Source organism: Ovis aries, chromosome 3 (genome assembly GCF_016772045.2).
Source record: "Ovis aries strain OAR_USU_Benz2616 breed Rambouillet chromosome 3, ARS-UI_Ramb_v3.0, whole genome shotgun sequence".
Classification (NCBI taxonomy): Eukaryota; Metazoa; Chordata; class Mammalia; order Artiodactyla; family Bovidae; genus Ovis; species Ovis aries.
In genome coordinates this window covers 195,979,832-196,006,936 of record NC_056056.1, presented here as the reverse complement: position 1 = coordinate 196,006,936, position 27,105 = coordinate 195,979,832, and the positions used below count along the sequence as shown (strand labels likewise).

At 42.1% G+C, this 27,105-nt stretch overlaps 1 pseudogene; it reads left to right on the top strand.

Annotated features, from left to right (window-relative positions):
* The first annotated feature begins 238 nt into the window (after positions 1 to 238).
* Positions 239 to 27,105, top strand: part of LOC132659476 (ubiquitin-conjugating enzyme E2 variant 1-like) — a 39,007-nt pseudogene continuing 12,140 nt past the window's right edge.

Sequence of the window (27,105 nt, the reverse complement as noted above, 5' to 3'; positions counted from 1 at the left end):
AAAAAGCTGCCTAGTAGCTGCAGGGAGAGGCTTGGACAGAAAGCCTGACACTGGGGGACTGCCAGAGAGGCCCCGCAAAGGCTGCTGGGCTCCCGAGGCTCCTAGTTAATGCGTGCGAGGGTGAGGGGTATTTGCCCAGCCTGGAGGCTGCCAGGCTGCGGAGCGCAGGCAGGTGGGCTCTATCTTCTAGATGAGTTTCACCTGCTCATCTAGTTAAGGAGGCAGCTTCCAGGAAGTTGGATGGAGTCTGTGCCGGCAGAGCTCAAACTGCTTGGTTCAGGTTCTCCTCCCAGACCATGGCGGCTTCCGTGTCGTCCAGGGTTTCACCCCACTTATGGGGGCGGATTCTGCCTGTCCTGGAAGGGGTGTGTCTGACACCCTGGATTTGCCTCTTCAAGGGAGGCTAGGTACTCTGACGCTTCTCCTCAGCCCATTCACAGAAGAAGCAGCGTAAGCCCTGCAGACCCACTTCTTTGGGTGGAAATAGAAATGGCAACCCACTCCAGTGTTCTTGCCTGGAGAATCCCAGGGACGGGGGAGCCTGGTAGGCTGCCGTCTAGGGGGTCGCACAGAGTCGGACACAACTGCAACAACTTAGCAGCAGCAGCAGAAGCCCCAGGAGAGGTAAGTGTGGGAGGCCCACAGATTCGGTTGACCCGAGGGTTGACGGGTGAACTTTATCTGATGGATCTGGGATCTCCTGGTTGATGGGCAGTAAGGTGCTAAGCACAAAAAGCCATGTTGGCTGGTTTTGGAGGTAGAGGATGGAGGGCAGAAAGGTCCCGAATGTTGCTGATGACAAGGAGGTGGTTGGAGGCTGAAAGAAGCTACAGGCCTTGGGTCTGCTGTGTGCAAACATGGGGTACCTGGGACCCTCGAGTGCACTGCCAGCTCACATAACCTTTGAGAAATGTTCTCAGGACTTAGAGCACAGGATATATATCCAACTATATTTATATGAACCTGGATCGTTTCTTATCTCTCCAGTTGTAAAAAGGTGTATTCTGTAAGTAATTATTTATTAAACACTTTCAGAAAATTTTTCTGGGATGACTTCTAGAATAGCTCCTTGTGTAACAAATACAATTTTATTGTTGTTCAGTCTCTAAGTCCTTTCCGACTCTTTGTAACCCCATGGAGTGGAGCATGCCAGGCCTCCCTGTCCCTCAGTATCTCCTGGAGTTTGTCCAAGTTCACATCCAACTTAATCTTATCCTTTCTTGGAAAAGTGCTTCCATCTTCTTTTGGAGAATTGTTGATGCTTTCTTAGTCCAAACACATGGTTTTGGTGAGGCTGTCTGTACCATAGGATGGGGCTCTCGCACTACTTCATTTCCCAAGCAGGAGAACAGCTTGATCAGAGATGGGAGAAGTTAGATGGATCAAGACCTCCTCCAGCTTTTTTTTTTTTTTTTATGAGAGGTCATGCATGCTTTCTTCTGTGGTTCTTTAAGGATGTTGCTAAGTTATTTATATGCAGTCTTGTAACCTCTAGAAGCAATTGTCTTTATGCTATTGATTCTCCACAATAGCATTATTCCACATGCTATTGAATAATTCTGCAGTACTCCACAATATTGATGTTCCTTGTGGTGTTCTAAGGTGTTCTTGTTGCCTTAAGGAAGAGAGCAAGAAAACTGAATCTCAGCATTTTTCTCTTTTTCTTCCAATAAACAAGGTTTTGAAAGTCACAGGAGAGGTCCTGAAGAAATCTAGACTTAGAATTTAGACTCTAACTTACACAACTAGCGAGAAACCTGAAGAATGAGATTGGCCTCAGCTGTACCCTTGAGACCAGAGGAAGACAGCTGGGTTAGGGGAGATGGGGCAGTGCTTACAGGAGATGGGAGTCGGAGTGAGTGGTCCTCACGTGCTCCAGGTGAAGAGGAGTTGGATCAAGACTTGGAGCCTGATGGGTTTCACTGGTGGCTGTCTTGAGGCAGCCAATGGGAGTCCCGCTGATGACTGTAACTCATCATCCTTCAAGAGAGCACCATGTGCTCTGTGTGGATTGACTTTGATAAGCTCTATTGAAGTCCAGTCTGTATATTTCAGGGCTTCCCAGGTGGCTCAGTGGTAAAGAGTCCGCCCACCAATGCAGGAGTAGCAGATTTGGTCCTTGGGTGGGGAAGATCCCCTGGAGAGGTAATAGGAACTCACTCCTGTATTCACTCCTGAAAAATCCCATGGATAGAAGAGCCTGGCAGACTACAGTCCATGGAGTCACAAAGAGTCACACACACATGCTGTATATTTCATGAGTCAGCTGTACTTCGGTTCCTGCTTTTACCTCTTTTCTCCAACAACATGGCAGGGAGGAATCTCAACATTCATAAGAATTTGTTTTTTTTTTTTTTCCCCTGTACAATGAGCGATTTTCTCAACCCCCTCTAATAAACAATCTATTCTTTTCCCATTACTCAATTGATACCATATGTAACACTTACATATATAAATAGGCCTGTCTCTGGCAGGTCGCCATTTAAAATAAGAGGCCTCAAACTTCCTGCATTTTCCATAAAGGCTGAAGGATAGAAGGAAAGAGCTGTGAACATACCCACAGTCTGTCAATGGCCTGAGGCAGCAGGCAGGCAGCACTGAAACGGCAAAACTAATCAGAGGCGCCTGCCTCGGTCTTTACTATCTGGGGGCTGCACAAATGGAACTTCATAAATCTGAGTGGAGAAAGCTGGAGAATTTGGCAAAGCAGCACTATATCTATACGACTTCAGTTAAAAAAGAAGCACAAGCTGGGGGAAAATGGGAACAGTGCAGGTGGGTTACATAGAACGTTCTGGAATATCCTGAGCACGTTGTGGGTTAAAACCAATTTCATTGAACTTGCCCTGAGAAGCTGCTGACTGATTCTCAGCTCAGGCTATGTGGAACACAGTTCCCTTCATCACTACTCCAGAAAGATTGACATGAATTTTGTTTTTTCTTCACTCTGACCTCAGACATGGGAACTGTACTCTCTGCAAGCTGACCCTTTACATATAGAAGCCGGAACAAGCTTGCCCCAAATGTACATGGCAGGTGGAAATGTTGACTTTCATCTCTGTGGAGAAAAGCAATTTTACAGAAGGGAGAGTCAGGCCTCTGATGCCCAGATCCTAGTCATATGTATGTATCTTCAAGTGGAAAGTGGGAACAGAGCCCAGAATTCAGAATTTAGTGGGAAAGCAGGCCAGGGTTCCTCCTTTCTTGCTTGTGAGCCCTTGACTTCTTCATGTGCTGGTTGACTTGCAAATGGCTGAGACTAACTGAACTCTCTTCAAAGCCAATCTGATATAAAATGCCACATTGACATTGTATCTCTTTCCTTTTTCGTTTTGGGGACCAGTGGGATGGAGATGCCTGGGCATAGCCTGTGGATGTGGAGACTGGGACGGGACTAAGCACGGCCAGCACCTGTCTGATTCTGTCTGGAGAGCTGGGGAACATTGTTTCTCTCTGACTTCATTGGTTTGAACATGACACAAAGATGAGATTTGATCAGGTTTGCAGGACCAGATTTGGTCCAAAATATTCTTAAAATTATGGGCTTCCCAGGTGGCTCAGCGGTAAAGAATCCACCTGCTGATGCAGGAGATGTGAGTTCAATCCCTGAGTCAGAAAGATCTCCTGGAGAAGGAAATGGCTACTCACTCCAGTTTACTTGCCTGGGAAATCCCAGGACAGAGGAGCCTGGCAGGCTACAGTCCATGGGGTCCCAAAGAATTGTACACGACTTAGTGAGTAAAGAACAGTTCTTAAACATGCACTGAAAGTGGCTAATATCTTTTTATCTGTTGTCTAGACACAGTAACTTTGTGATGGAAAAATATATTGGTATCTGAACTCAAAGAAATGGAAGTATTAGGTGTTTTGGGAAAACCGATGGATAACCTCTCTCTGTCCCCATTTTGTACCCTCCCCTCCATCTCCCCATTTTCTCCTCTTTAAAAGTTAATTTAATAGATAAAGGACATTGTTAAGTGACTATAAAAATAAGGTTCATATTTAGACAGTTTCCCCAGCTGCAGTGCTCTGTTTAAAATACTCTGTTTTCATGGCCTACATTGTTTATTTTACATTCAGAGATGTGGGCACATGGGAACCATTTGCAGAAAATACCTTTGTTTGCTTCTACGATTGATATAATACAGAAGCAGGGGGTAGAGTTTCAACAAGCTGCCTTTCTAAAGCCAGATGTATACTCTATCTTCTTCTTAATACTAGCAAGTACATTTATAAGAAAAAATGAAGTTATGGAAAGTAACGAAGAGATAAATCCATTCTGTCTTTGATTGTCACACCCAAGATTTACACAAAATAGAAAGTTCTTAGGGATCATTGGGGGTCAAATTCTGGTGGAAATGCTCAGAGCAATTTCACCTACCTGCTCTGAAAAATTAATCATCGATGATAAAAGTGCAGTGCCTTAGATTTGACTCTCAGTACATCTATTACCAAAGATTGATCTGCAGGTGCCTTCAGATAGGTTTCTCCACATTTGATTTCAATTTCTCCTTCTCCTAATCAATCCATCCTGTATTCTTCCACCAGAGCAATCTTTAAAACTGCAGACTGACCATAGGTCCTCCCTGTCTTAAGTTTCATAATGGTGGTTCCTTTTTGCTTCTAGGGGAGGTAAAAATGATCTGTTGGCTGAAACCAACTTTAAAGAATATATAATACTTTTTTTGACCACATACTGTGAGCCTGAGAAAACAGTTAATAGTTGCCAACATTTAAAAACCAGAGAATTTGATAGAAAAATCTGGATAGTCTGCTGTTATTAAAGTGGTATGCCTGGCAACACTAATCTTACACTTTGTATAAAAATTATCAAACTGTTCCATCTGGAAGGGCACTGTCTCCCCAGTTTCCCAGAAGACCCACACTTTCTGTCTTTTTTTCTCATTTGCATGATTTCACTTCTCTAATTTGCATGATCAGTTTGGCATTTACAGGCATTTAAATGGTCAAATCCTGGACCATGGGCTGAAGTCCAGCTCTTTGGCCTCACACGTAAGGACCATCTGACTCCTATTAACTTTTTAAGGCTCACTTCTCTCATGTATTTTTTCTTCTGGAGTTTTCTACTCCAAAAATACAGGTTTTCCCCCAAGACACTGTGTTATATTGCTATTTCCAGGTCTTTCCATCTATCTGAAAAGTCTGCCCACTTACCCAAATTATATTTTCCTTCTGTTTTTCTTAGAGTGAACCATCCTTCTTGGTATTTTTTGGAGCATCTGAGCATACTTCCATTACTGATTACATATATAAATAAAATACAGAGTAATATAAAGTCAGGAGAAACTCTTATGAGCAGCAGGTATAAAATTCCTTGAAGCGAGATGCAAGGCTCTGCAGAGGAGAAGCTTGCTCAGGACCTGTAGGTGAGCCCCCTAGGCTCAGGGAACCCACTGAATCTCTATTCAGGTTCCTCTTTGGGAAGAGGGCTTCAGGTCCTTGCAGTGTGGCTGGGGGTAAAGTTGAGAAGATGTTGTTCAGTCACACAGTCATGTCCTACTCTTTGCGACTCCATAGACTGCAGCACACCAAGCTTCCCTGTCCTTCACTATCTCCTGGAGTTTGTGCAGACTCATGTTCACTGAGTTCATGATGCCATCCAACCATCTCATCCTGTCACCCCCTTCTTCTCCGGTCCTCACTCTTTCCCAGCATCAAGGTTTTTTCCAATGAGTAGGCTCTTCACATCAGGTGGCCAAAGTATTAGAACTTCAGCTTTAGCATCAGTCCTTCCCATGCATATTCAGGGTTGATTTCCTTTAGAACTGACTGATTTGATCTCCTTGCATTCCAAGGGACTCTCAAGAATCTTCTCCAGCACCACAATTCTAAAGCATCAAATCTTTTACGCTCAGCCTTTATGGTCCACCTCTCAACATCCATGCATGACTACTAGAAAAATCATAGCTGTGACTATATGGACCTTTGTTGGCAAAGTAATGTCTCTGCTTTTTAATATACTATCTAGGTTTGTCAATAGCTTTTCTTCCAAAGAGGATGCATCTTTGAAGATAGGGGAGGCTTGAAAGGGAGACATTTCAAATGGAGGGTTTTTCATATAAAAACTGTAAAAAGAACTGAACGTAGAATTAATTGAAAGTAATGAGAAGAGGTTGGCCCTCAGGGATGACGTAGAAGTGTGAAGAGTGGGTTGGGTGGGGGGGAGTTGCTTCTCGCCATAAGCCTCCTATAGTCTTTAATTTTTCAAAATCAAATTACTTAGATAAATTATAATTAGGAAAACATGAATGTAACGATTGTATTTACTGTGATCCTCTCCCATGGTCTTAGAAATCATCATAAAGAATTGTTAAAAAAAATCATTAAATCTGCAATGATTATTTTTCTTAGGAAAACCTGTGAAGAATCTGGGTTCTAAATACTGGATAATGTGAGACCTGAAGTGTCAGCACTTGTGAAGGTCAGAACAGCTGGGATCTTGGTTATGTTAATATTTTTCTGGGTATGATCTTAAAAGAACTGATCATACAAATACATGCAATTGATTAAAAAATATATTGCAGAAGGCTATAGATAAAAGCCACAGACCCCACCCTATTAATCAGTTCCAGTCCCACCCTCTTGGCCCAGGTTCAACCATTTTTTAAAAAATGATTTTTTAGAAAACTTTATTGGCCATATTCATACCCAGCTTCCCATGTGGCTCAGTAAGGAATCTGCCTGCCAATGCAGGAGATGCTGGTTTGATCCCTGGGTCAGGAAAATCCCCTGGAGGAGAAAATGCAACCCACTCCAGTATTCTTGCCTGGAAAATCCCATTGACAGAGGAGCCTGGCAGACTACAGTCCATGTGACTATAAGAATCAGACGTAACTGAGCATGCATGCACATAATTTCAGGTATCATACCACAAGGGTAGATGTTCAGAACTTTGATTAAATCAAAGGAAGACTTAGATTTCTAGCAATGGTAAATGATAGTATATACAGTTTGTTTTTCACTTAGAACATTTTAATTCGTTACATAAATTCTGTATTTAGTTCTTAGGGTAGTGATCTTCATAACCCAAAATAGTATGCTAAGGTCACTGCAGCCCAGCTTTACAACTGAGAAAATAAGTAGTCATGTAGTTAGTATGTAGCCGGAGCACATTGTTCAGACTTGACCTGCATCTCTCTCATTCAGGCATCCTGGGGTTGTTGCAGGCTCTTCCTCTAGCTCCCTACCATCGCTTCCAGATGGCAGAGCCAGATATCCGGATCTAGGAGAGCCTCTTGTGTTCTGGGGCAGGGACCTCATGGCCATCAGTAGTGTAGGTATCTTTGGAAATTTAAATACAGCACGGGAAAGTCCTGAACTGGGGAGTACTAACAGGGACTCCAAAACTTCCCTGATGGTGCAAACGTTGAAGAATCTGCCTGCATTGCGGGAGAACTGGGTTTGATTCCTGGGTTGGGAAGATCCCCAGGAGAAGGGCATGGCAACCCACTCCAATATTCTTCCTGGGAAATCCCATGGACAGAGGAGCCTGGTGGGCTCCATGGAGTCACAAAGAGTCAAACATGGTTGGGCAACTAATATACACAAAGGGGACTCCGCCAATCAAACTGATTAAACCCCTGTCCTAATAAGCCTGATGGGGCTGACCTTCCACTCTCAGAGGGGACTTGCTGATCCTGGCTCATAAGTGGTGCTGTCCCTCAAGTGAGTGAGTAATGATGGGATACCCCATGGAGAGATGCTAGCAAGGGGGTGAAGAGGAGGAGGACATGGTGACAGTCTTATACACACAAATAATTGCTTGCTGATCTATATAAGGAAAAGTAGACAGTGCCTCAACAAGCTACCCTAAAGTGGTGACCACAATTCAGATCACAAAATAGAACATTATCCGTAACCCAGGAGACTTCCCAGAGCTCCCTGCAGTCACTAGGCCCTTTTCTTCCAAAGATAAACACCATCCTAATTTACAACATTGTAGTTGTTTGTTTGTTTGTTTGTTTTAACTTTTATATTGCAGTATAGCTGATCAGCAATATTGTGATAGTTTCAGGAGAACTTGAAAGGACTCAGCTGAATATACACATGTAGCCATTCTCCCCTGAACACTCCTCCCCTCCACCCTGCCACATAACATTGAGCAGATTTGCATGTGCTATACAGTAGGTCCTTGTTGTCTAACACTATAGTGTATTCAGTTTTATAGCCTTGGAAACTCGTACGTGAGAAAACATAAATGTTTATTTTAGCATCGTTTGTTTTTGTTCACTCACTAAGTCGAGTCCAACTCTTTTCAACCCCGTGGACTGCTGCCCACCAGGCTAGCCTGTCCTTCACAATCTCCCAGAATTTGCTCAAATTCATGTTCATTGTGTCAGTGATGCCATCCTATATCTCATCCTCTGTCACCCTCTTCTCCTCTTGCCCTCTTATCTTTCCCAGCATCAGGGTCTTTTCCAATGAATAGGCTCTTGGCATCAGGTGGCCAAAGTTTTGGAGCTTCAGCATCAGTCCTTCCAATGAATATTCAGGGTTGATTTCCTTTAGGATTGACTGGTTTGATCTCCTTGCTGTCTAAGGGACTCTCAAGAGTCTTTAGCACTGTCGTTCAAAAGCATCAATTCTTCATATAATTAGATTTGCCTCTGTTTTGAACTTTATGTAAATGCAGTTGTACAGTATGTATGTGAGATTCATCCATGTTGAGGCATATAGTTGTGACTGACTCATTTTTTCACCCCTGCATACAGCTGCATGCAAGTGTCATGATACATACATACTCATGAGATACATACAACTAGCTTTCCTACTGATGGAAAAATTTGTGGTGGTTTCTAGTTTTTGGCTGTTACAAACAGTGCAGCAATGAGCATTCTCTGGTATGTAATTTTGGTACATATGTGTGCATTTCTGTTGGGTATGTAGTGAATTACTAGGCCCTACAGTATATGCAGTATATACAGTGGAAACAGTGTCAGACTTAATTTTTTTGGGCTCCAAAATCACTGCAGATGGTGACTGCAGCCATGAAATTAAAAGACGCTTACTCCTTGGAAGAAAAGTTATGACCAACCTAGATAGCATATTGAAAAGCAGAGACATTACTTTGCCGACTAAGGTTCGTCTAGTCTGGGCTATGGTTTTTCCATTGGTCATGTATGGATGTGAGAGTTGGACTGTGAAGAAGGCTGAGCGCCGAAGAATCAATGCTTTTGAACTGTGGTGTTGGAGAAGACTCTTGAAAGTCCCTTGGACTGCAAGGAGATCCAACCAGTCCATTCTGAAGGAGATCAGCCCTGGGATTTCTTTGGAAGGAATGATGCTAAAGCTGAAACTCCAGTCCTTTGGCCACCTCATGCGAAGAGTTGACTCATTGGAAAAGACTCTGATTCTGGGAGGGATTGGGGTCAGGAGGAGAAGCGGATGACAGAGGATGAGATGGCTGGATGGCATCACTGGCTCGATGGACGTGAGTCTGAGTGAACTCCAGGAGTTGGTGATGGACAGGGAGGCCTGGTGTGCTGCGATTCGTGGGGTCACAAAGAGTCGGACAGGACTGAGCAACTGAACTGAACGGACAGTATATGCAAAATTTTCATTTCTCCTCCAGATTTGAGATCTGATGAACATGTAACATTGTGTAAGTTTAAGCTGTGTAATGTGATGATCTGATATCTGTGAGTATTGCAAAATGGTGACCATAATTGTGTTCGTGAACATCTCCGTCACTTCACATAATTATCCTTTTATTTTGGGGCGAGACATATAAGACCTACTCTGTTAGGAACTTTCAGGTATATAATATGATATGATTAACTGTAGTCACCATGCTGTATATTATATCCCCAGTGTTTATTCACAACTGGAAATTTGCACTCTTGGATATCTCCCCATCTTCCCTACCCCTCAGCTGTTGACAACTACTATTTACTTTGCTTCTATGAGTTCAGCTTTTTAAGATGTCACAGATTAAGGAGAACAGATAGTATTTTGTCTTTCTCTGGCTGACTTATTTACTTTAGCATAATGCACTCATGCTCCACTTGTGTCACAGAAACAGTCCTTTCTTCTTTCCCATGTCTGAATAATCTCATTGTACTTTTCACCACATCTTTGTGTGTGCGTGTGTGTGTGTTAACTTTTTATTTTGTACTGGGATATAGCCAATTAACAGTGTTGTGATAGTTTCAGGTAAACAGTGAAGGGATGCAGCCATATATATACATGTATCCATGACCCCATCTTTTAAATGTTTAAAGTTTATTTTCTACTGAAGTATAGTTGAGTTGCGATGTTGCGTTAATTACTGCTGTACAGTGAAGTGACTCAGTTATTTTTTTCCATGTTCTTTTCCATGATGGTTTATACCACGTCGTTTTTCATCCATTCATCCCTTGATGAACACAAAGGTGGTTTCACATCTTGGCTATTGTGATTAATGGCACAGTGAACATGGGAGTGTAGATATCCCTTTGAGAACTTGATTTTATTTCCTTTGCTTATATGCCCCCAAATGGAATTGCTGGATTATATGATTTAGTTCCATTTGTAATTTTTTTGAGGAACTTTAATAAAAATCTTTGCCATAATGGCAATAGCAATTTGCCTTCCCACTAACGGTTCACAAGTGTTCTCTTTTCTCTGCATCCTCACCAACACTTATCTCTTGCCCTTTTAATAATAGCCATCCTAACAGTGTGTGGGCTTCCCTGATAGTTGGTTAAAAAAAAAAAAGCAACCCACCTGCAATGTAGGAGACCCTGGTTCGATTCCTGGCTCAGAAAGATCTGCTGCAGATGACATGATCCTCTATATGGAAAACCCTAAAGACTCCACCAGAAAATTACTAGAGCTCATCAATGAATATAGTAAAGTTGCAGGATATAAAATCAACACACAGAAATCCCTTGCATTCCTATACACTAATAATGAGAAAGTAGAAAAAGAAATTAAGGAAACAGTTCCATTCACCATTGCAACGAAAAGAATAAAATACTTAGGAATATATCTACCTAAAGAAACTAAAGACCTATATATAGAAAACTATAAAACACTGATGAAAGAAATCAAAGAGGACACTAATAAATGGAGAAATATACCATGTTCATGGATTGGAAGAATCAATATAGTGAAAATGAGTATACTACCCAAAGCAATTTACAAATTCAATGCAATCCCTATCAAGCTACCAGCCATATTTTTCACAGAACTAGAACAAATAATTTCAAGATTTGTATGGAAATACAAAAAACCTCGAATTGCCAAAGCGATCTTGAGAGAGAAAAATGGAACTGGAGGAATCAACTTGCCTGACTTCAGGCTCTACTACAAAGCCACAGTCATCAAAACAGTATGGTACTGGCACAAAGACAGAAATATAGATCAATGGAACAAAATAGAAAGCCCAGAGATAAATCCACACACATATGGACACCTTATCTTTGACAAAGGAGGCAAGAATATACAATGGAGTAAAGACAATCTCTTTAACAAGTGGTGCTGGGAAAACTGGTCAACCACTTGTAAAAGAATGAAACTAGATCACTTTCTAACACCGCACACAAAAATAAACTCAAAATGGATTAAAGATCTAAATGTAAGACCAGAAACTATAAAACTGCTAGAGGAGAACATAGGCAAAACACTCTCCGACATAAATCACAGCAGGATCCTCTATGATCCACCTCCCAGAATGCTGGAAATAAAAGCAAAAATAAACAAATGGGATCTAATTAAAATTAAAAGCTTCTGCACAACAAAGGAAACTATAAGCAAGGTGAAAAGACAGCCTTCTGAATGGGAGAAAATAATAGCAAATGAAGCAACTGACAAACAACTAATCTCAAAAATATACAAGCAACTTATGCAGCTCAATTCCAGAAAAATAAACGACCCAATCAAAAAATGGGCCAAAGAACTAAATAGACATTTCTCCAAAGAAGACATACGGATGGCTAACAAACACATGAAAAGATGCTCAACATCACTCATTATTAGAGAAATGCAAATCAAAACCACAATGAGGTACCACTTCACACCAGTCAGAATGGCTGCGATCTAAAAGTCTGCAAGCAATAAATGCTAGAGAGGGTGTGGAGAAAAGGGAACCCTCCTACACTGTTGGTGGGAATGCAAACTAGTACAGCCACTATGGAGAACAGTGTGGAGATTCCTTAAAAAATTGCAAATAGAACTACCTTATGACCCAGCAATCCCACTGCTGGGCATACACACCAAGGAAACCAGAATTGAAAGAGACACATGTACCCCAATGTTCATCGCAGCACTGTTTATAATAGCCAGGACATGGAAACAACCTAGATGTCCATCAGCAGATGAATGGATAAGAAAGCTGTGGTACATATACACAATGGAGTATTACTCAGCCGTTAAAAAGAATTCATCTGAATCAGTTCTGATGAGATGGATGAAACTGGAGCCGATTATACAGAGTGAAGTAAGCCAGAAAGAAAAACACCAATACAGTATACTAACACATATATATGGAATTTAGAAAGATGGCAATGACGACCCTGTATGCAAGACAGGAAAAAAGACACAGATGTGTATAATGGACTTTTGGACTCAGAGGGAGAGGGTAGGATGATTTGGGAGAATGGCATTCTAACATGTATACTATCATGTAAGAATCGAATCGCCAGTCTATGTCTGATGCAGGATACAGCATGCTTGGGGCTGGTGCATGGGGATGACCCAGAGAGATGTTATGAGGAGGGAGATGGGAGGGGGTTTCATGTTTGGGAACGCATGTAAGAATTAAAGATTTTAAAATTAAAAAAAATATTATGAGAATTAAAAAAAAAAAATCTGCTGGAGAAGGGATAGACTACCCACCTCAGTATTCTTGGGCTTCCCTTGTGGCTCAGCTAGTAAAGAATCCACCTGCAATGCGGGAGACCTGGGTTCGATCCCTGAGTTGGGAAGGCCTCTTGGAGAAGGGAAAGGCTGCCCACTCCAGTATTCTGGCTTGGAGAATTCCATTGACTGTATAGTCTATGGGATTGCAAAGAGCTGAACACGACTGAGCGACTTTCACTTTCATCCTAAGACTGTGAGGCGATATCTCACTGTGGCTTTAATTTGCATTTCTCTGACTAGTGATGCTAAGTGTCTTTTCGTGTACCTATTGGTCATTTGTAGTCTTCTTTAGGGTGGTTTTTTTGACTGCCTTCATCTAGACTGTTATGAAAGTGATATTATGTGACTTCCAAGGCCAGGTCATAAAAATGTCCTGGACTTCTGCCTTGTTCATGCGTGATGGAAGGGTATAGGTGCAGAAACAGAAGAGACTGCCCACAGCACTGAAGCTGGAGGAAGGGGCCTGGAGCCAAGGAACTCGAGGAATATAGCTCTGGAAACTAAAAGCGGCATAAGGAAGGGAGTGACAGTGATGCAAGGTGGCAGCCACCATGGGCTCGGGAGTAAAAGTTCCTTGCAATTTCCAACTTTGGAAGAAGACCAGAAAGGTGTAGGAGATAGCACAGTTAGTCAAAGTCTAGAAGATGATGAAGACACGGCACTTACAAGATGGGCAGGGATGTTTGGGCTCTCAAGAACAATTTATAAAAACTAAAAATACAGCCTTAAAATAGAATATGGACCCCAATACTCAGAAGCACCCCCCTTTGTGAAATTTATAACAAAAATTAATATGAAAGGAGTTAATAGTTCTAATGGGGGTGGTGGAGCCCCATTAGAGCCATATCAATGCTACCAAGATGGCAGAATTAATAATAGCATCAAAGTTGTCCTCAAGAGCTTCGACACCTAATGATGTCTAAAGAAAATCTGAAACTCCCTCAGCCACCTGAAGGACTGTTACAGCAGCTAATGAAACGTGAGAAACCACAGGCCCGCCCCTACCTGCTGTTTGATTTCATCAGTCTTCATTTTGTGCAGTAGTAAACTTTCTAGAATAGTAACTTTTTACATCTTGTAGACTTCAGTGTACTATAAAAACAACTCTCATTCAAAGACAGTTTATCTTAAGATACTGTAAATGATACTCATTTTTTTCTGTCCAATTGAAATATGAGTTGTGCTATAACAACAACAACAAAAAGGTAAGGAAAGGATTCTCTTGTAGAGACTTCCAAGGAAGCAGAGCCATGATGAACCTTAAGTTTATTTCAGTGATGCTGATTTTCAGATTTCCTGTCTCCAGAACTCTGAATGAATACAATTCTTATTTTAAGCCACCAAGCTTATGATAATATATTACAGCAGCTGTAGCAGCCTGATACAAATGGCAAAAAAGTACTTGAAAAGATACTCAACACCATTAATCATAAGGGGGGTACAAATCAACACTGCCGTGTGATACTACTATATACCTCCCCAAATGGTTAATATGGAAGATGTAATAAACTGATCACTGTGCATGATACCCTAATTTTAGTGAGAATGCATTATGCAGATTTTCTTATGTTGTCATGAACACTTTAGAAGGATATCCAAAAAATTAATGAGAGAGAGGTTACTTTGAATTCAATGAAACAGAAGCCAAGGACTGTTTCCCAGAAGAAAGATATTTATCTAAACTGAAAGAATCGTGTTTTGACTAAAACTTGTTCTTCTTCGTATCTCCTGAAAGACAGCATTGCACTGCCACCAAAGACCAACTTAGGAGTCTTTCTCTGCCACCTATTCTCCCCCAGCCCCTACATCCCAGACACTGAGTCTTGTCAGTTTTATTTCTCAGTGTCCTTTAACTCCATCTTCTCTCCCAGGCTGCTTCTGTTGCCTCCACGGGGCCTTACGATATTTTCTGTGGGCACTGTAATTACCTCCCAATTGGTCTTCCAGCTGCCATCTTATCCTTCTCCTTTTACTGATGACCAGGTTGGTTTTGTAAAAATACACAAATCTGGCACTTTGCTGGCAGTCCAGGGATTAAGACCATATACTTCCAATGCTGGGAGCTCAGGTTTGATCCTTGGTTGGGGAACTAAACTCCCACAGGCTGTGTGGTGCGGCCAAAACAATTTAAATAAACAAATGCAAATAAAAAAACGTACAGATCTTAACAGATCAATGTTAAGGTTATATCCTTTAATGGATAAAAAGGTGCTGTGGTGGGTAATTCTTCGAGACCTGTCTTAACTGTGAAAAGAGTGCATAGTGAGAGTCAATGACTGACAGAAGGTCCAAGGAAAAGACGACTGAGCAAGAATGTGTTTGATTGAATTCCTGTTTTGTGCAAGGGTCAGAGGGTAGAATGGAGCAACAGAGGAAAAGATTGATCTGGAGGCTCAGAAATGGAAAAGGTGAGATGAAAGGAACAGGAGGCAAAGATCAGAAAGAAAAGAGAGAGCATTCAAATTGGAATCATCACTTTTGTTTCTATTGAATTGGGAAGTCACAGAATTTTTGCATTAATGTGCAGGAAATTATTTTATAAATCCCAGAAGCATCTGTAACAATTCCCTAAAAAGATGTAGAAAGAGAGACCTCAATTGATATTGTAAAGGAGAAGGGGAAAAAAATGTAAAACGGAATGAAGTTGTGGTTGCCTTTTGAAGTTCAGAAGACCAAAGAAAGTTAAAAAAATTTTCTTTTCTTGCAAAGTTGCTTTGTGTGTGTGTGTTTGTGGGTTTAAGATCAAGAGAGGCTCCACCATTTTCATGGGCCTGGAACGGCAGTTTCTGACATCTGTTAAATAATCCTGAAACATGAACAGTGCAGGCCTGGCTGGTGGCATACTGTGTGCTGTATTGATTAGGCTTGTCTTTCAAATGGTTAAGTCTGGTACATCCATTATTTGAAAATACAAGAATTAAAATACAGAAATTTAAGGGAAGCTGATAGCTGATCAAGTACAGCGTGTTTCCATCTCTGTTAGAAGTAGCTATGGCATGATTTGTTAAAAAGCAAAACAACAGGGACAAAACAGAAACGTACCTTTTCAAGCAAGATGGAAGATTTAGGGCAAATAAACTGTTAGTCACTCAGTTGTGTCCTATTCTTTGAGACCCCATTGACTATAGCCCATCAGGCTCTTCTGTCCATGGAATTCTCCAGGCAAGAATACTGGAGTGGGTAGCCATTGCTTTCTCCAGGGGATCTTCCCAACCCAGAGATTGAACCTGGGTCTCCTGTGTCTCCTGCATTGCAGGCAGATTCTTTACTGTCTGAGTCACCAGGGAAGGCTGTAGATCTATTCAAAATTGTGTTGCTAAAACATTTGAAGATGACAGGTAAAGAAATAGCTAATATAAAATAGCTGTTTCATTGTGATATGGTTAAAAATAGTGCTGCCCTTGGGCTTCCCTAGTGACTCAGATGGTAAAAAGTCTTCCTGCAATGCAGGAGACCTGGGTTCAATCCCCTGGGTAGAAAGATCCCCTGGAGGAGGAAATGGCAATCCACTCATAGTGGATTCACCCATAGTCATAATGCATTGTGATCTAGAACATTAAAATGCTGTGGTTTTGTAGATAATTGAGGGACCTCTTAATGTGAGATCCCTGGACTGCTAGAGTTCCTCATCAGACGTTTACACAATTGAGTAAAAGACATCAGGTCTATAACACTGTATATCTGGGTAGAAAAATCCAAGACACAGGTACTGGGCCACTTCTAGGATGAAGTTATTGTTTAGTTGCCAAGTTGTGTCTGACTCTCTTGCGATCACATGGACTGCAGTCCGCTAGGCTCTTCTGTCCATAGGATTTTCCAGGCGAGAACACTGGAGTGGGTTACCATTTCCTTCTCCAGGGGATCTTCTCTACCTAGGGATCGAATGCATGTCTCCTGCATTGGCAAATGGATTCTTTACCCACTGTGCCCCCAGGGAAGCCCAGGGGGGTGGGTTTTTGTATTTCTCCCTTGCTTTGGAAGATTACAATTAAAAAAAGAATCAGACCAGGATACAGTGCATGTACCCATATATGCATGCAATTTAGGGAAAGAGTTTAATTTTGTGAACTTGGCTTACAGAGACAGACTGATATTTTTCTGGGAGGGATGGGAGTGCTTTGCAATTACTGGGGAAGACACTTGGCAGCTTTCCCATGAGAGCTGGAATGGATTTTGTAGGGTTGTTTCAAAGTTCACACTGAGTCATTAATGTTCGTCAGGCTGGGTGATGGAACTGCTGAGAAGTCAGGCAGGAGGTGGGGAGCCAAGCCTGATACTGGATGGCAGGAAGCTAGTGTCACTCCTTGGCGGGAGGGACAGAGGAAGGAGTTGATGCGCCTAGAGCCTAGAGCCCAGAGCCCAGAGTCCCTCTGTGGGGAGTGAGGTCACTGTAGGCTGGGTCGTATGAGCCACAGCCCAGAGGGAGCTGAGGAGGAGGAATAGCTTGGATTCTCCTTTCTTCCACGTATCCAGTCTCCCTCTCCTTTCCCCTCCCTGACTGATTTCAGATCCTCCAAGGACAGAGGTCCCTGGATGTGCAGCGTGCAGGGCTGCCCCCGTGCTGTCCAGAGCAATCCAGGGGAGGGAGAAGGATACCACCTGGGGTACCTGGCTCAAGCCTGGAACAGTGGGAGAGAAGAAAATTTGAGATACTGCATAACCACGAGAGCTACGAAGTTCTTTTTATAAAGTTGTTGAGAAAAGAAGGCGCATGGAAGGAGGGTTTAGGTTAGCAGTTAAAATAGATCAATATACAGTGACTGACAAGTCTACACGTCGAAGTGCAGAGAATGACATTTAAAACTGAAACGTGTTAAGAATTGGCATAGGTGATCTAATTTACAAAGCAGAAATAGGCACAGATGTAGAGAACAATCATGTGGATACCAAAGGGAAAAGGAGAGTGGGATGAATTGGGATTGACATATACTGCTGCTGCTAAGTCATTTCAGTCATGTCCGACTCTGTGCGACCCCATAGACGGCAGCCCACCAGGCTCCCCCGTCCCTGGAATTCTCCAGGCAAGAACACTGGAGTGGGTTGCCATTTCCTTCTCCAATGAATGAACGTGAAAAGTGAAAGTGAAGTTGCTCAGTCGTGCCTGACTCAGCGACCCCATGGACTGCAGCCTACCACGCTCCTCCACCCATGGGATTTTCCAGGCAAGAGTACTGGAGTGGGGTGCCATTGCCGTCTGTGGGATTGACATATACATACCCACTATTGATACTTTGTATAAAATAGACAGGGGCTTCCCAGGTGGGTCAGTGGTAAAGAATCTGCCTGCCAAACAGGAGCCTCTGGTTCGATTCCTGGCTCAGAAAGATCCCCTGGAGAAGAAAATGGCAACCCGCTCCAGTATCCTTGCCTGGAAAATCCCATGGACAGAGGAGCCAGGTGGGCTGCATTCCATAGAGTTGCAGAAGAGTCAGACACAATTTAACGACTCAACAACAGCATGAAATAATTACTAATGCGAACGTACCGTCTACTCAGTGCTCTGTAGTGACCGAAATGAGAAAGAAATCCAAAAAAGACAGAATATACATATAGATGCTTTGCTTTCTGTACAGTATAACGCAACTACACACCAATAAAATTAAAAAAAAAAAACATGCAACTTTTCAATTTATATGAGTGAGACTTGCTGAAATGGGCTGGTGTTATTAAGCAGTGCACATTTTGCAGTGGAGAATTACCTTGCTTTGCTTTGTCACAGGTACCAGCCATGTGGGGGAGTAGCCAGAAGACAGTGTCTTATTCCCCTCTGGCTCAGGTCAGTCTAATGACCTATGATTACAGCCCCTTCCTGCATCCTCTCCCTCTAGCCAAAGAGGGAAGGAGTGATTTTTGAGGTCTTTCAAAAACTGACCATTACCCCTGGTGAGAGCCCACCAGCCATTCTCCCAAATGCTGAGGTGAAACCAGGGTGAATCTGGATACTTGATGGCAAAATCAGTTCTGCTATTAGGGACTGATGCTTTTCTTTGGAGTACCCACTTGGCTCTCTCTTGTGCAAACATCCTCTGAGACAGTGCTGTCCGATAGAATTTTCTATGGTGAGGGAAAGAACCTCAGAAGTGGATGATGTAGCTGAGGATCTGAATTTTAAGTTTTATTTAATCTTAATTGTTCACCATTTAAACTAGAATCTCCATATGTGGCAAGTGGCTGCCATGTTGGAGAGTGTCTATGGTACTGAAGCTGAGCCTTCGGATAATCTCACTGGTTTATTCCACAAGAGTCTTCCCTTTGCATTCAAGTCATCCCAGGGACTAGGCTAATTAACTCAGACCCTCAAGAGGGACTAACATTTGACTGCAGTCTCAGACTTTAGGGCTTCCCTGATAGCTCAGTTGGTCAAGAATCCACCTACAATGCAGGAGACCCCAGTTCAATTCCTGGGTCGGGAAGATCTGCTGGAGAAGGGATAGGCTACCCACTCCAGTCTTCTTGGGCTTCCCTTGTGGCTCAGCTGGTAAAGAATCTGCCTCTAATGTGGGAGACCTGGGTTAGATCCTTGGGTTGGGAAGATCCCCTGGAGAAGGGAAAGGCTACCCACTCTAGTATTCTGGCCCGGAGAATTCCATGGACTACAGTCCATGGGGTCTCAAAGAGTGGGAGACTGAATTACTTTCACTTTCTTTCTATCTTTAGAGAATTCTCTTGTTCATGTCCCCAAGGCCCCAGGTAGCTTCTAAGCCTCTCTTCCTGATAAAGTCAGAGAAGACAGACCTGTGGAAAAGTTCTTGGCCAGTGTGAATCTCGGAAGAGAGGCCTCGGTGGTGCTCCAGTGGTTTGTGGCCACAGAGTGCCGTGGGAAGCCTTATTTTCCTCTAGAGAAAAGTACAGAAAGGCTAAGAGGGAGAATCTGTGACATCTCTGAGCTAGCCACCAGAGAAGGATGAAGACCAAAATCACACAACAAAAGTAACCAGAGTAGGATGAGATGGATCGTGGAGGATGTCAGTGGAAGATAGAGTATGGCAATGGACCAGAAGCTTCCTTGCTGTACGAAATTGACTTTCCATAAGGCCACCGGGACTACATTTCTGATGAAAGAATCAGGGAGGAAAATCCTGAGTTGACTGAACTTAAATCTAAATTTAGAAAATACAGAAGTGACTAAAGTTACTCCCCACCAAAACCTGAGTTACAGAACAATCATGGAGTGATGTTTTCATGTGTTTGCCATAGGCATGGTCAAGCATATTTATAACCCCCGTCCCAAAAGATGAAAACAACAACACAAACAACAAAATCAAACCTCATCAATAGGAGACTAGGTCATTAGTGGAATTGCCATATGAGGTAGTACTTGTGGTATTGTTCAGACACTCCCAGTCATGTCTGAATCTTTGTGACCCCATGGACTGCAGCATGCCAGGCCTCCTGTCCCTCACAATCTCCTGAAGTCTGCCCAAGTTCATGTCCATTGCATTGGTGATGCCATCCATCCATCTCATCCTCTGATGCCGTCTTCTCCTCCTGGCCTCAATCTTTCCCAGTATCGGCAAAGCACTATGTAGTATTATGCCATGGTGAAAAGAAAGGAATTACTGCTGTGTGAACTGGCATGGAAGAATTTCCAAAGTATTGAGTGGAGAAAGCAAGTCATTAGAAGAATATATGCAAACATTATATAAGATGATAAACAGGCAAAACTGAGTAATACTTGCTCTAGGTATACAGACAAAAGTGGTAGCAGCTGTTTAAGAAAAAATTAATGCTTAAGTCAAGGTAATAGTTAACCTCTTGGAGTCAAGGGAGAGGAGGGTGGGATCAAGGGGGAGCCTATGGTAATAGTAACATTCTTTTTCTTAAGCTGTGGGGTTAAGTTGTTCACTTTAAATATTATTATGATGACTTTTTTTCCTGCCGCTTTTTGAATACATAATTGACCTATAGCATTGTGTAATTCTAAGGTTTACAGCACTACAATTTGACTTACATACTTCATTAAGTAATGAGCAGAGTAAATTTAGTAAATATGTCATCTCATAGATAAAAAAGACATAGAAAAAAATTTTGTGTGCTTGTGAGAGCTTTTGGGATTTACCTCTTAAATTTCACATGTAACATGCAGCAGTGTTAATTATATTTATCATGCGGTATATTACATCCTTAGAACTTATTATTATTAAAATGATCTAGGGGGTTTCCCTGGTGGTCTAGTGGTTAAGACTTCACCGTCCAATGCAGAGGGTGCTGGTTCAATCCCTGGTTGGGGAACTAAGATGCCCCATGCCTTGCGACCAGAAACCAAAGCAATATTGTAACAAATTCAATAAAGACTTTAAAAAATTTAAAAATAGCCTATAATGTTGAGGGAATAACATGTACAATGAGATACCATTTTTTATACAGTTTAAAATCATGTAGAACTCGATATTGTTTGTATTCTGGAGTCCTATTAGAAGTGTAAAAATGTATCCCAGCACAGGATAGTGGTTAATTCAGGGAGAAGAGAAGAAAAAAGGATCGTGCAGGGTTCACAGGGGCTTCAGTTGAAGCACTTGCTCTCATTTTTTCTTTCTTTAGCTAAATGCTGTTTGTAACAGTTTTACACGCCTAAAATATTTCACCAAAATTTTATGGAAAGCAGAAGCCAGGGTGGCTTCCTTAGAGAATGCTCAGAGAACGCAGGGTCTGAAGAGCAGATGGAGAGAGGAACAGACCCAAGGAAAGACGAGTGCCAGATTACCTCCAGGTTCAAGGCAGCCAGTGCTAAAGACATAAGTCCATGGAAAACCTGTGCTCAGAGCAAGGAGAGTAGCAGGAAAGCGCTGGGCTTGCTGGATGCAGATAAGCTAACCAGTAGATGGCCCTGAGAAAGTAGAGAGTCCTAGTATATCTTTCATTTTTTCATTCAGCACATTTTTACTATTTCCATCCAAAGGCTTTGTTTTGCTCATCTTTTTCTTGCATCTTTGAGAGCTTGAGACCAAACTGGAAATGATTAAAAATTCCAAAGATAATCAATGTAAAGTAGTTGTTGTCCAGTTGCTAAGTCATGTCTGACTTTTGTGACCCCATGGACTGCCTCACCTCAGGCTTCCCTGTCCTTCAGTATCTCCTGGAGTTTGCTCAAACTCATGTCCATTGAGTCGGTGATGCCATCCAACCATCTCCTCCTTTGTCGTCCCCTTTTCCTCCTGCCCTCAATCTTTGCCAGCATCAGGGTCTTTTCCAATGAGTCAGCTCTTCACATCAGGTGGCCAAAGTATTGGAGCTTCAGCATCAGTCCTTCCAATGAATATTCAGAGTTTATTTCCTTTAGGATTGACTGGTTTGATCTCCTTGCAGTCCAAGGGACTCTCAATGTAAAGTAGGTATGAGGTTAAAAGGAGTTGAGTGACCAAGTTAGAATCTTGCGTTTTTGGTGTGTTTGCTTATTTTTAGGAGGCAGCCTAGGATGGGAGTTTAGGATAAGGGTTCTAGAACCAGACTACCTGGTTTAAAATTAAAACTCTACCAATTCTAGCTGTGTGTTCTTGAGCCAGCTGCTTAACCTCTTTGTGCCTTAATTCTGTCAACTGTAAACATGTGGATGGCTATCTACTTCATGAGGTTATGAGGATTCAATGGATGAATATATGTAATGATCTCAGACACATGCCATATAAGAATTTCCTATTAAAGTTTCCAATTAAGAATGTTAACCTCCTTAAGTGTATTCAAGTTTTCAGGGCTAAATTGCTATCTTAGAAACATGTCAGAAATTATCATACCAATTCGTTACTCAGGAGGGTGGGAAAGGAGTGAGGTGTGGTGGGTTTGGGGTAGGGCAAGAAAGTAATTGGGCTTCCCTAGTGGCTCAGACAGTAAAGAATTTGCCTGCCAATGGAGGAGACCTGGGTTCGATTCCTGGGTTCAGAAGATCCTCCAAAGAAGGGAATGGCTACCCACTCCAGTATTCTTGCTTGAAGAATTCTATGGACAGAGAAGCCTGGTGGGCTACAGTCCCTGGGGTTGCAAAGAGTCAGACAGGACTGAGTGACTAACGCTCTGACTACTTTCAAGAAGCTTATTAGGTATGTCCAAGTAGATGAGCAGACTGAAGATAAAAACTTAGGTGTTGTTAGCATCCAGATTTCAGTGGCTGATCTTAAAACAGGTCTTAAGACTCTCCAGTTGATACCAGATGCCCTTCATTATGAATGAAACTTCCCACTATTATTCAAGTGAGAAGCTTTATTCTTGCTTCATTGCTCCTATTTACTTTTTCTCTTAGAACTCCAAACTAATGCCAGCATGTCTTTTTCGAAGTATCTTTTTTTTTTTTTTTTTTTTTTGCGTTCTTGCACTGATAGATGTCAAAGAGGGAGGAGATACTGGTTGACCATCTAGCAAGGACAATAAAAGTTATTAGTAGCACACATGGAACCAAATAATGTACTTTTAAAAAGGGATGCAACAAAAAAGGGGAGTGCAAGCTTGTTTTGAAAGAGAAACAGATTTCGGTGCAGTTTGATTCTGATTCATAACAAAAACTCAATGGGCATTCAGCCTTCTAGTTCACTATGTTATTGGCTGATAATGAGATCCAGAATCATGTGTTATTATTACTTTTTATTTTTCCCAGGTTTCTTGTTTTAGTAACTAGAGATGAAAATCATGTTTGAGGTACTTCTATACATCGTTTCTTATGTGACATATTTTCATGTCACTGAAATGTATTTAAATTCTCAATATGCATGTGTGCATATGTATATATGTATTTGTAATTTATTTTTGGCTGCATGGGACCTTCGTTGGTGTGTGTGGGCTTTGTGTAGCTGCAGTGGGCAAGGGCTACTCCCTAGTTGTAGTGTGCAGGCTCCTCTTGTGAATCTTAGGGCTCTAGGCACACAGGCTTCAGCAGTTGTGGGTTTAGTTTCCCCGTGACATGTGGGATCTTCCTGATCCAGGGATTGAACCATGTCCCCTGGACTGGCAGGAAGATTCTCTACCACATGGCCACTAGGGAAGTTCTGATATATATGTTATGATGCTGAAGGCCATTGAAAGCAACGTCCTGCTCTTCTGCTCAAGAGACCTTCCTGATCATAATCTGTGTTAGAAGCCTGTACTTTGCCATTTAGGAATACAGGCAGCCTTTTCTAGTCTTTAAGACCAAGGATAAAAAATTAAATTTTTACAGAAAAAAATCCAATAAAATTGCAGACTGTCTCAGTTCAGTTCTGGAGAAGGCAATGGCACCCCACTCCAGCACTCTTGCCTGGAAAATCCCATGGACGGAGGAGCCTGGTGGGCTGCAGTCCATGGGGTTGCTAAGAGTCGGACACGACTGAGCAACTTCACTTTCACTTTTCACTTTCATGCACTGGAGAAGGAAATGGCAACCCACTCCAGTGTTCTTGCCGGGAGAATCCCAGGGATGGGGGAGCCTGATGGGCTGCCGTCTGTGGGGTCGCACAGAGTCGGACACGACTGAAGCGATTTAGCAGCAGTTCAGTTCAGTTTAGTTGCTCAGTTGTGTCTGACTCCTTGCAACCCACTGTACTGCAACACGCCAGGCCTCCCTGTCCATCACCAACTCCCAGAATTTACTCAAACTCATGTCTGTTGAGTCTGTGATGCCATCCAACCATCTCATCCTCTGTCATCCCCTTCTCCTGCCTTCAATCTTTCCCAGCATCAGGGTCTTTTCCAATGAGTCAGTTCTTAGTATCAGCTGGTCAAAGTATTAGTTTCAGCTTCAGCATCAGTCCTTCCAATGAATATTCAGGACTGATTTCCTTTAGGATGGACTGGTTGGATCTCCTTGCAGTCCAAGGGACTCTCAAGAGTCTTCTCCAACACCACAGTTCAAAAGCATCAGTTCTTTGGTGCTCAGCTTTCTTTATAGTCCAACTCTCACATCCATACATGACCACTAGAAAAACCATAGCCTGGACTAGACAGACCTTTGTTGGCAAAGTAATGTCTCTGCTTTTTAATATGCTGCCTAGGTTGGTCATAAGCAGACTGTCTAGATCTGCCTGTTAGGTTGTTACCATGTCCCTAAATTGTGCCGTTCATATTCTGAAAAATCAAAATCTCATGATAGACTCTTTTGGGGACACTTGATTAAAGTTCTGATTTTGGTTGATGTCCTCAGTCACTATGTTCATTGTTGTTGACTTTTTTCTTTTTGCTTGTCGATTCCTTGGACCACTTACACTTTGCCCTGTAGCTGTCAATCTGAAGTGGTTTTCTTCTAAGAAACTCTGGGTCACTGTCTGGGGAGCAAGCATTAAACACTTCTATGAGACAATACAGTGATTGTATTCTGAAAGCCTTTTATGGATGGAAGTAGCCTAAAAGTGGTCCCTTCATCTTATTTTACTTGGCTTATTTATCATCTTAGTCTTCAAACCAAGCAGTCTTTATATCCGTCTTAGTGGGTGGTCTCAGGTTTGGACCGGTTGACTTGGTGGGACTTTCAGAAATGTTAAGAACTCTTTTGGCTCACTTACCTACTCAACATAATGGAAACAGACACCAAACCCTGAAATTGCAGTTAACTTACGAGAATAATGAAGAGGAGGACTCAACCAACAGAGAACATTTCACTACTGGGTGATGATTTAGCTTTTAAAACTTATGCTAAAGAAATCACTAACCACAGCCATAGCAGCAATGTTTTTACCAGAACAGACTTAATTAATTCCTTGGCTATTAAACCCTTCAGGCAACAACCCTTCAGGAGCCATATAATAAGGAAGTAGGAGATGAATGATGGAAAAGTTTCCCTTTTTCGCCTGACAGCATTACCAGTCATATTTTTTCCCCCACTCCTCTGAGTAGCAAACCATAAGCTGCAGAAATGGTTAGGGGAAAATGTTAAAGTATTAAATAGTCCCTAGATGGCTATTAAAGTAAAAATTCTATCTGCATATTATAGAATTAAGTGAGTCCAAGGAAAGTATTAGTTCTTAATATTCCTCCAGGAGTTCTTTCGTTACATTAACTTCCCATGAAGAAGACTTAATGAAGAGTTTCTGAGCTTGGCTAGAAAGAAGCAACATGGCTCTGTTTTTCTTTCCAAAAGATGCTTTTTGAAACAGGGACATTTATATTTCCTTTGGAATTGTGTACACAGTTTCTTCTCCAAGAATGCCCAAACTGAACATCTTTTCCCCTTATTTTCCTTCTGATTTGGGGGCATACAATCATTTGCTTTCCATAACCACAGATGGGTAAAAACTGTCCCTTTTTCCTTAGTATCCTTAAGTTCTTGCCTTGGTTCAGTTTTAAGCTGTGTTGGAATAGGGATTCACTGTTCGCAGCTCCTGGCTAGGGAATCTGCAGTTTCTTTGGTTTTCCACATTAAACAGTCTGTAAATGGAGGAGTTGAGTGTCAGTGCCTTCACTGTATAAATACAAAAGGTCCGAGATTATATTGGGCTCCATGCCTGCCCAAGGCCCCTCCTCTGAATGTTACGGATAAAAACAGTGCCTGGCTTTGTAAAGCCTTGACAACTTGTAAGGTATAGTGACATACTTTATATCATTGCATCTTGATAACCCTTTGAGGTAAGCATGGTAGAGATTACTGTGTTCTCTTTATAAAGTGAAGAAATTGAGGTTTGGAGAGATGAAAATAATTCCTAAGTTTACTCATCCAGTAAGAGAAGCAGGAGATCTAAAACTCAAGCTACTGAAGCCGTTCTAGGTACCCCCATCCCATTGTTGTTCAGTTACTAAGTCACGTCCGACATTTTGTGATGCCATGGACTGCAGCACACCAGGCCTCCCTGTCCTTCACTATCTCCCAGAGTTTGCTCAAACCTATGTCCGTTTGAGTCCATGTTGCCATCCAACCATCTAATCCTCTGTTGGCCCTTTTCCTCCCCTTTGATCTTTCCCAGCATCAGGATCTTTTCCAGTGAGTTGGCTCTTTGTATCAGGTGGTCAAAGTATTGGAGCTTCAGCATCATTCTTTACAATGAATATTCAGGGTTGATTTCCTTTAGAATTGACTGGTTTGATCTCCTTGCTGGCCAAGGGATTCTCAAGAGTCTTCTCCAGCTCCACAGTTCGAAAGCATCAGTTCTTCATTGCTCAGTCTTCTTCATGGTCCAACTCTCACATCCATACATGACTACTGGAAAAACCATAGCTTTGACTATATGGACCTTTGTCAGCAAAATGTTTCTTTTAAGTAATGTTTTTAATATGCTGTCTAGGTTTGTCATAGCTTTCCTTCCAAGGAGCAAGCATCCTTTAATTTTGTGGCTGTAGTCACCATCTGCAGTA